This window comes from Salmo salar, chromosome 27, assembly GCF_965601325.2.
Source record: "Salmo salar chromosome 27, fSalSal1, whole genome shotgun sequence".
Taxonomy (NCBI): domain Eukaryota; kingdom Metazoa; phylum Chordata; class Actinopteri; order Salmoniformes; family Salmonidae; genus Salmo; species Salmo salar.
Genome location: NC_138317.1, coordinates 48,380,932 through 48,391,536, shown reverse-complemented (window position 1 = coordinate 48,391,536; position 10,605 = coordinate 48,380,932).

The window sequence follows — 10,605 nt, the reverse complement described above, 5'->3', positions numbered from 1 at the left end:
TGCTTTCGCCGTAAAGCCTTTTTGAAATCGGACAACGTGGTTAGATTAAGGAGATGTTTATCTTTCAAAGGGTGTAAGATAGTTGTATGTTTGAGAAATTTGAATTATGACATTTAATTGTTTTCAAATTTGGCGCTCTTGATATTTCACCTGTTGTTGATAGGGTGTACCAGGGGTGGGACGCTTGCGTCCCACATAGCCCATAGAGGTTAACAGGATATTCGAGAGCACCCTGTACTCTTGAAGCCTCCAGTGTTGACCGGACCCTGGCAGTACCATGGGAAATGGTTACTAGTAATAAACATAGCCTACCCATTACAGCCATAGTCCATTGCGATAAGGATGCGCAGTAGTGGTCTTTCACGCGACATAGCCCGGGGAGTGTGCACATTGGCCGATTTCGTACTCTCATGCGGAGTAAATTTCTTCACCTCTCTGTACATGGACACCATGGAACAAGAGAATAAGCTAACCCTGATTAGGAAGAAGGAAGAGGCCGCTGTTGACAGATCAATAAACACCATTTCGAGATCCATAGCAAGCTTAGATGTCAACATAGCCCTGCTCAAAGACTCTATGGCTTCAACGATAGGGGACCAGAAAGAGTACAACAAGTTCAAGAATGAACTGATTTCCACTCAAATGGAGAGGTCAGACCTCCGTTATCTACTAGGAGCGCTCCGGGGAAGACTGGACGTGAGGAGGTTAATTGGTGCAGTAAAGACTCTCTCTGACAATGTGGGACTGCAACTCAACGCCTCGGCCTACATCAACAGGCAGGTGGTAACCCTGGCTGTTCAAAGGGATCTGGAGGATATGAGACAACCTGTCACTAGAGTGAGCGTTCAGGACGCATACCGCGAATACAGTAGAACAAAAGCTATAACAGCAGGAGATGTAGTATGAGCACATGTTGTGACATTGTGGCAGTTAACACGGCCCGGGCTTCCGCTCCATAACGCAATGCGATACCTTCTGCTAACAGGGTTCTATCCGTCACATAATCCAGGTCCACAGCACTGCTGGTTTGTTGATGAGTGATATCTATCTCGTTCATAAGAAACTTAATTGTCTCAATGTCATCACGGGTTAACTTGTCCAAAATGTTGCGTATCTCCTTAGGTAACATATCATTAGCATCTCCGTCTGAGGATGACTCAGGGTGATTGTCCCATGTTGTCATGAAGATATTACTAGTAATATCTCCCTTCATTCTGGCAGTATCAATCAAGGTCCGGGCTTTGTCATGTGTGCCCCTTATAGACTGAATACTTTCCAACTCTTCATTGTTTATCATTCTTTGGGTAAAGAGAAAATCTGCAATATGGTCCAACAACTTCATCTTGCCAGTGGCATCCTCTATGTAGCTTCGTCTTTTTCGGGTTAGGATATTCATGGTGTCGGGGTAGTCCTTATGTGACACAGGAACAGCTTGTTGAACTAGGCAACTGAGCTTTGGCTCTGCTATGCCTCAGCTTCTGTTAATAATATATCAAGTTTTCTTGTTTACAAGGCTGCCTCTGGTTGGATGAGGTTTGCCGTAATATACATTTCGGGAAGCTGCTTAGAGCTTGCTCTTAAGTGTACTTGGATCAACACACTGATTATATACAAACTATCCTCTCATACCATGATCCAAGATCCGTACCAGGTACACCGTATAAGACCCCAGAGCACTGGGTTGTGTCACTGTATAGGTAAGAAGGTTATTTTAACAGTATTGTCTCTGTGTAACAACTTAACCTCTCTGGGCTAGGTGGGACGCTACTCAACAGCCAGTGTAATCCCGTGGCGCGATATTCCAATACCTCAAAAATGCAAAAACTTCAATTTTTCAAACCTATGACTATTTTACACCATTTTAAAGACAAGTATCTCGTTAATCTAACCACACTGTCCGATTTCAAAAAGGCTTTACAACGAAAGCAAAACATTAGATTATGTCAGCAGAGTACCCAGCCAGAAATAATCAGACACCCATTTTTCAAGCTAGCATATAATGTCACAAAAACCCAGAAGACAGCTAAATGCAACACGAACCTTTGATGATCAGATGACACACCTAGAACATTATGTTATACAATACATGCATGTTTTGTTCAATCAAGTTCATATTTATATCAAAAACCAGCTTTTTACATTAGCATGTGACGTTCAGAACTAGCATACCCCCCGCAAACCTCCGGTGAATTTACTAAATTACTCACGATAAACGTTCACAAAAAACATAACAATTATTTTAAGAATTATAGATACAGAACTCCTTTGTGCAATCGAGGTGTCCGATTTTAAAATAGCTTTTCGGTGAAAGCACATTTTGCAATATTCTGAGTAGATAGCCCAGCCATCACGGCTAGCTATTTTGACACCCACCAAGTTTAGCCCTGACCAAACTACGATTTACTATTATAAAAGTTTGATTACCTTTGGTGTTCTTTGTCAGAATGCACTCCCAGGACTGCTACTTCAATAACAAATGTTGGTTTGGTTCAAAATAATCCATAGTTATATCCAAACAGTGGCGTTTTGTTTGTGTGTTCAAGACACTATCCGAAGTGTATATAAGGGTCACGCGCACGACGCATTTCGTGATAAAAGATTTCTAAATATTTCATTACCGTACTTCGAAGCATGTCAACCGCTGTTTAAAATCAATTTTTATGCCATTTTTCTCGTAAAAAAGCGATAATATTCCGACGGGAAAGCGTGTGTACGTACAAAGAGAGAGAAAATAAAAGCATGGGATCCCCTCGTGCACGAGTCTCATAGTACTGTTACCGGCCACTATCCAAACGCGCTACTGTTTTTCAGCCAGAGCCTGCAAAGCCACGATTCAGCTTTTTGCCGCCTTCTGAGATCCCATGGGAGGCCGTAGGAAGTGTCACGTAACAGCAGAGATCCCCTGTAATGGATAGAGATAATCAAGAAGGGCAAGAAATTGTCAGACAGGGCACTTCCTGCATGGAATCTTCTCAAGTTTTGGCCTGCCATATGAGTTCTGTTATACTCACAGACACCATTCAAACAGTTTTATAAACGTTAGGGTGTTTTCTATCCAAAGCCAATAATTATATGCATATTCTAGTTACTGGGCAGGAGTAGTAACCAGATTAAATCGGGTACGTTTTTTATCCGGCCGCATTCTGACAAAGAACAGCAAAGGTAATAACATTTTTCTTATAGTAAATCTGACTTTGGTGAGTGCTAAACTTGGTGGGTGTCTAAATAGCTAGCCCTGTGATGCCGGGCTATCTACTCAGAATATTGCAAAATGTGCTTTCACCGAAGAGCTATTTTAAAATCGGACATAGCGAGTGCATAGAGGAGTTCTGTATCTATAATTCTTAAAATAATTTATGTTTTTTGTGAACGTTTATCGTGAGTAATTTAGTAAATTCACCGGAGGTTTGCGGGGGGTATGCTAGTTCTGAACGTCACATGCTAATGTAAAAAGCTGGTTTTTGATATAAATATGAACTTGATTGAACAAAACATGCATGTATTGTATAACATAATGTCCTAGGTGTGTCATCTGATGAAGATCATCAAAGGTTAGTGCTGCATTTAGCTGTGGTTTGGGTTTATGTGACATTATATGCTAGCTTGAAAAATGTGTGTCTGATTATTTCTGGCTGGGTACTCTGCTGACATAATCTAATGTTTTGCTTTCGTTGTAAAGCCTTTTTGAAATCGGACAGTGTGGTTAGATTAACGAGAGTCTTGTCTTTAAAATGGTGTAAAATAGTCATATGTTTGAGAAATTGAAGTAATAGCATTTCTAAGGTATTTGAATAACGCGCCACAGGATTCCACTGGCTGTTACGTAGGTGGGACGATTTCGTCCCACTGGCCCTAGAGAAGTTAAAAAGACCCTAAGGATTGATTGTAAACATCGTCTGACATGTTTCTACGAACGGTAATGGAACTATTTGACTTTTCATCTCTGGTTTTGCGCTCGTGCGTTATGCCTTTGGATTAGTGATCTGAACGCGCAAACAAAACGGAGGTATTTGGATATAAATATGGAGTTTTTTGAACAAAAGAACATTTCTTGTGGAAGTGGGAGTCCTTTGAGTGCATTCCAATGAAGATCAGCAAAGGTAAGTGAAGATTTATAATACTAATTCTGAGTTTAGTTGACTCCAGAACTTGGCGGGTAACTGTATAGCTTGCTTTGATGGCTGAGCTCTGTACTCAGAATATTGAAAAATGTGCTTTCGCCGTAAAGCTATTTTAAAATCTGACACAGCGGTTGCATTAAGGAGAAGTGTATCTATAATTCTTTCAATAACTGTTGTAAATTTTATCAACGTTTATGATGAGTATTTTTGTAAATTGATGTGCTCATTCACCGGCAGTTTTGGTGGGAATACATTTTCTGAACATCACGCGCCAATGTAAAATGGGGTTTATGGATATAAATATGAACTTTATCGAACAAAACATATATGTATTTTGTAACATTGAGTCCTGGGAGTGTCATCTGATGAAGATCATCAAAGGTTAGTGATTAATTTTAGCTGTATTTCTGGTTTTTGTGACGCCTCTCCTTGCTTGGAAAATGGCTGTGTGGTTTGTCTTGTTTAGGCGCTGTCCTAACATAATCTAATGTTATGCTTTCGCCGTAAAGCCTTTTTGAAATCGGACACTGTGGTTGAGTTAAGGAGCATCATATCTTTAAAATGGTGTATAATACATGTATGTTTGAGAAATTTGAATTATGAGATTTTTGTTGTTTTGAATTTGCCGCCCTGCTATTTCACTGGCTGTTGATAGTGTGTACCGCGGGTGTTCTTATTTACCCTCCGATATAATGGTTATTATATCAATATTCACACATAAAGGCGTTTCCACCACAATTTATTGCATAATTAACACAAAAAGATCACACCATGTTGAACAAACAAATTATCTGTTGGCATTTATACAATTGTACCGAAACGACCTGTTTCCATCACAGCCATCGTTACTTTTTTATAGGGTATGACTTTACTACCATAACTGTGGATGGAAACGTGTTTGCCGTGGATGGAAACGTGTTTGCCGTGGACGGAAACGTGGTTGCCGTGGACGGAAACGTGGTTGCCGTGGACGGAAACGTGGTTGCCGTGGACGGAAACGTGGTTACTGCGACTGATTTCAGTTACATGGATTCTTAAAAAAAAATATTTATAAAAAAATAAAAACAATTAAAAAAACATTGAAAAGGACTGAAATTGGTCAAACTCACTGTTTAATACATGTACTAAATTATTCTCTTTCCTTAAAAGCTGTTAATGACTTTTTCCAGGAAGTGGGAGGTTAACTTGGCTCCGCAGACAATCTCTCTGACATCGACTTAAGTTTCAGTCACGGCTTTAACCCCTGAGGCTGAAAGGTAACAACAACACATGGGTCTAGCTTGTCCCTATGGCTATACGTGTTATGCTGTACCTCTGGTCCTTGTTGTAGTGTCCTAATGTTGCTCAATAATGACAGGTAGAGTCCAATGGCTGTAAAACAGGCTGATTAGTTCAGTTGTATGTAGTAGCCTAGATCGGTTTCAGATTGATTGTAAATGTGTAATTTGACTTGGGATATTTAGGCAACGTGGTGATATTTGCATTTGGATCACACAGTAGGCTGCTTTACTGATAGAAAAATGAATCAATACCAACCTAGGTTACAATGTTATGATTGTGTTTGTAATGAACTTTGCTCCCTCTCCTTCCCTCTGTCCAGGGTTATCCAGGAGGAGAGAAGAGACAGTCCATTAGAGACAGACAGACAGACAGAAAGACAGTCCTGTAGAGGCAGACAGTCCAGGAGGACCAGGGCTGGGAGGGGGGAAGGTACGTTTCCCCATCAACATCCACTCCCGGGTACTCCATATGGGGGTAGAGCACCACCTGGTGGCCCCTCTCCTTCCCTCTGTCCAGGGTTATCCAGGAGGACCAGGGCTGGGGGGGTACATTTCCCCATCAACATCCACCCCCGGGTACTCCATACGGGGGTAGAGCACCACCTGGTGGCCCCTCTCTCCACGGATCTCCATACGGGGCCACCGCTCCCCCCTCCGCACCCCCAGGACAGTATGGAGGCTCTGCCCCATCGGGGTACGGGGGAGCAGCCGCCTCTCCAGGTGGTCAGTATGCTGGAGGGCCCTACGGGGGGTATGGGGCCCCAGGACAGGCTGAAGAGTTTGGCCCAGGGCCTGGGGGAGCACAAGGGACCCCGTACGGAGGGCCCTACGGGGGGTATGGGGCCCCAGGACAGGCTGGACAGTTTGGCCCAGGGGCCCCTTATGGAGGGTCCTATGGTGGGCGGTATGGAGGACAGACACAGGGAGGGCCTCCAGCAGGTCAGTTACTGTGTTATAGTTTCACTAGTAAACAATATCAGTGTGTGCGTGCAGAGACAGATACAGTCCATTAGAGACAGACAGACAAAGAGACATCCAGTAGAGAGAGACAGACAGACAGTCCAGTAGAGACAGACAAACAGACAGTCCAGTAGAGACAGACAGACAGACAGTCCTGTAGAGACAGACAGACAGTCCAGTCTTGCCTTGCCTTCTCTCTCTCTCTCACCTTCACTCTCTCTACTGCCCCTTCACTCTCTCTACTGCCCCTTCTCTCTCTCAATCTCTCTGTCTCTCTACTTCCCCTTCTCTCTCTCGCCTTCAGTCTCTCTCTCGCTCTCTCACCTTCAATCTCTCTACTTCCCCTTCTCTCTCTCACTCTTCTTCCTCTCTCTCCTTCCATCACTCTCACTCTTCTTCCTCTCTCTCTCTCTCCAGAGATGTCATGACACATGTTATGGTCTGTGTCAAGGCACCCAAACAGTAAACACAGCCAAGTTAATCTGTGTTATAACGTCTTCTCCTCTCTCCTCCCTAGGTAACATACCACCAGGGGTGAACACAGAAGCGTACCAGTGGTTCCAGACAGTAGACACCGACCACGGTTGTGTTAAGTGTTCAAATCTTCACTAATTTAAGTCACACGTATCAAATTTCATGTGAATGGTACATATTGAAGACAAACAATTACTCACAAACAAATATGGGGGAACAGAGGGTTAAATAATGAACAAGTAATTGGGGGATTGAAACCAGGTGTGTAACACAAAGACAAAACAAATGGAAAATGAAAAGTGGATCGGCGATGGCTAGAAGGCCGGTGACGTCGACCTCCGAACGCCGCCCGAACAAGGAGACGGACCGACTTCGGCGGAAGTCGTGACAACTGTAACAGGATTCTAATTAACCCATGTCCAGTTGAAGTGGGAAGTTTACATACACCTTAGCCAAATACATTTAAACTCCGTTTTTCACAATTCCTGTCATTTAATCCAAGTGAAAATATCCTGTTTTAGGTCAGTTAGGATCACCACTTCATTTTAAGAATGTGAAATGTCAGAATAATAGTAGAGAATGATTTATTTCAGGGTTTATTTCTTTCATCACATTCCCAGTGTCAGAAGTTTACATACACTTAATTCATATTTGGTAGCATTGACTTTAAGATGTTTAACTTGGGTCAAACGTTTTGGGTAGCCTTACACAAGCTTCCCACAATAAGTTGCGTGAATCTTGGCCCATTCCTCCTGACAGAGCGGGTGTAACTGAGACAGGTTTGTAGGCCTCCTTGCTCGCAAACACTTTTTCAGTTCTGCCCACAAATTGTCTATAGGATTGAGGTCAGGGCTTTGTGCTGGCCACTCCAATACCTTGACTTTGTTGTCCTTAAGCCATTTTGCCACAACTTTGGAAGTATGCTTGGGTCATTGTCCAATTGGAAGACCCATTTAACTTCCTGACTGAGGTCTTGAGATGTTGCTTCAATATATCCACATAATTTTCCTGCCTCATGATGCCATCTATTTTGTGAAGTTCACCAGTCCCTCCTGCAGCAAAGCACCCCCACGACATGATGCTGCCACCACCGTGCTTCACGTTTGGGATGGTGTTCTTTGGATTGCATGCCTCCCCCTTTTTCCTCCAAACATAACAATAGTCATTATGGCCAAACAGTTCTATTTTTGTTTCATCAGACAAGAGGACATTTCCAAAAAGTACTATCTTTGTCCCCATGTGCAGTTGCAAACCGTTGTCTGGCTTTTTTATGGTGTTTTGGAGCAGTGGTTTCTTCCTTGCTGAGCGGCCTTTCAGGTTATATCGATATAGGACTCGTTTTTACTGTGGATATAGATACTTTTGTACCTGTTTCCTCCAGCATCTTCACAAGGTCTTCACAAGGTCCTTTGTTGTTGTTCTGGGATTGATTTTCACTTTTCACACCTAAGTACATTCATCTCTAGGAGACAGAACGCATCTCCTTCCTGAGCGGTATAACGGTATAACGGCTGGGTGGTCCCATGGTGTTAATACTTGTGTGGTATTGTTTGTACAGATGAATGTGGTACCTTCAGGCGTTTGGAAATTACTCCCAAAGATGAACCAAACTTGTGGAGGTCTATAATTTTTTGTACCAACTGATAACCCGTACTGCCCTAACAGAGGTACTCAGCCCTGAACACAGAGGCAGCACAGGTTATAAAGGAGGCAGAAGGGGGGTGAACCGCAATGAAAGAGAGACAGTAGTTTAAGGGATGCTCCAATCACAGGAAGAGGGTGGTTAAAGTGAATACAGCTAATAAAGGCGATTCACCAAGTCACATCACACACATGCAATCAATAAAGGGCAATCAGCAATCAATTAATAGGTCTCTCTGTATGTTTATTTTATTTTAAGCTAAAGCAAAGCAGTGCGACAAAAACAACAACAGAGTTACACATGGGATAAACAAATGTACAGTCAATAACACAATAGAAAAATCTGTATGCAGTGTGTGCAAATGAAGTAAGGAGGTAAGGCAATAAATAGGCCATAGTGGCGAAGTAATTACAATTTAGCAATTTACACTGGAGTGATAGATGTGCAGATGAGGATGTGCAAGTAGAAAAACTGGTGTGCAAAAGAACAGAAAAACAAAAACTAATTTGGGGATGAGATAGGTAGTTGGATGGGCTATTTACAGATGGGCTGTGTACAGCTGCAGCGATCGGTAAGCCGCTCTGACAGCTGACGCTTAAAGTTAGTGAGGGAGATATGAGTCTCCAACTTCAGTGATTTTTGCAATTCGTTCCAGTCATTGGCAGCAGAGAACTGGAAGGAAATGTGGCCAAAGCAGGTGGGTGGGTGTTGTGACCAGTGAACTGAGATAAGGCAGACCTTTACCTAACAAAGACCTATAGATGACCTGGAGCCAGTGGGTTTGGCGACGAATATCTAGCGAGGACCAGCCAACGAGATAATACAGATCGCAGTGGTGGGTAGTATATGGGGCTTTGGTGACAAAACGGAATGCACTGTGATAGACTGCATCCAATTTCCTGAGCAGAGTGTTTGAGTCTATTTTGTAAATGACATCGCCGAAGTCAAGGATTGGTATGATAGTCAGTTTTACGAGGGTATGTTTGGCAGCACGAGTGAAGGAGACTTTGTTGCAAAATCGGAAGCCAATTCTAGATTTAATTTTGGATTGGAGATGTTTAACGTGAGTCTGGAAGGAGAGCACTTCGCAGTGTTTTTGTCACAGCACACACATTAATAGGTCTCTCTTGTCGAGATGTGTGTTTTGTCGTAAATTTTTATAACATTTATTTATATTTTTTAATCCCAGCCCCCCGTCCCCGTAGGAGGCCTTTTGCCTTTTTGTAGGCCGCCATTGTAAATAAGAATTTGTTCTTAACTGACTTTCCTAGTTAAATAAAGGTTAAATAAAAATGAATGTCAATCATTGGTGAAAGCATGCATAGTTCAGTGAAAATTCAGTTAAATCTATAGTCCACCCTACGACATATGCTACCTCCTGACCTTAGGCCTTATAGTCCACCCTACCTCATATCTCCTGACCTTAGGCCTTATAGTCCACCCTACGTCTTATCTCCTAACCTTAGACCTTATAGTCCACCCTACGTCATATCTCCTGACCTTAGGCCTTATAGTCCACCCTACCTCATATCTCCTGACCTTAGGCCTTATAGTCCACCCTACGTCATATCTCCTGACCTTAGGCCTTATAGTCCACCCTACGTCATATCTCCTAACGTTAGACCGTATAGTCCACCCTACGTCATATCTCCTAACCTTAGACCGTATAGTCCACCCTACCTCATATCTCCTAACCTTAGGCCTTTTAGTCCACCCTACGACGTATCTCCTGACCTTAGACCTTATAGTCCACCCTACGTCATATCTCCTGACCTTAGACCTTATAGTACACCCTACGTCATATCTCCTGACCTTAGGCCTTATAGTCCACCCTACCTCATATCTCCTGACCTTAGGCCTTATAGTCCACCCTACCTCATATTTCCTGACCTTAGGCCTTATAGTCCACCCTACGTCATAGCTCCTGACCTTAGGCCTTATAGTCCACCCTACCTCATATCTCCTGACCTTAGGCCTTATAGTCCACCCTACGTCATATCTCCTGAACCTTGGCCTTATAGTCCACCCTACCTCATAACTCCTGACCTTAGACCTTATAGTCCACCCTACGTCATATCTCCTGACCTTAGACCTTATAGTCCACCCTACGTCATATCTCCTGATCTTA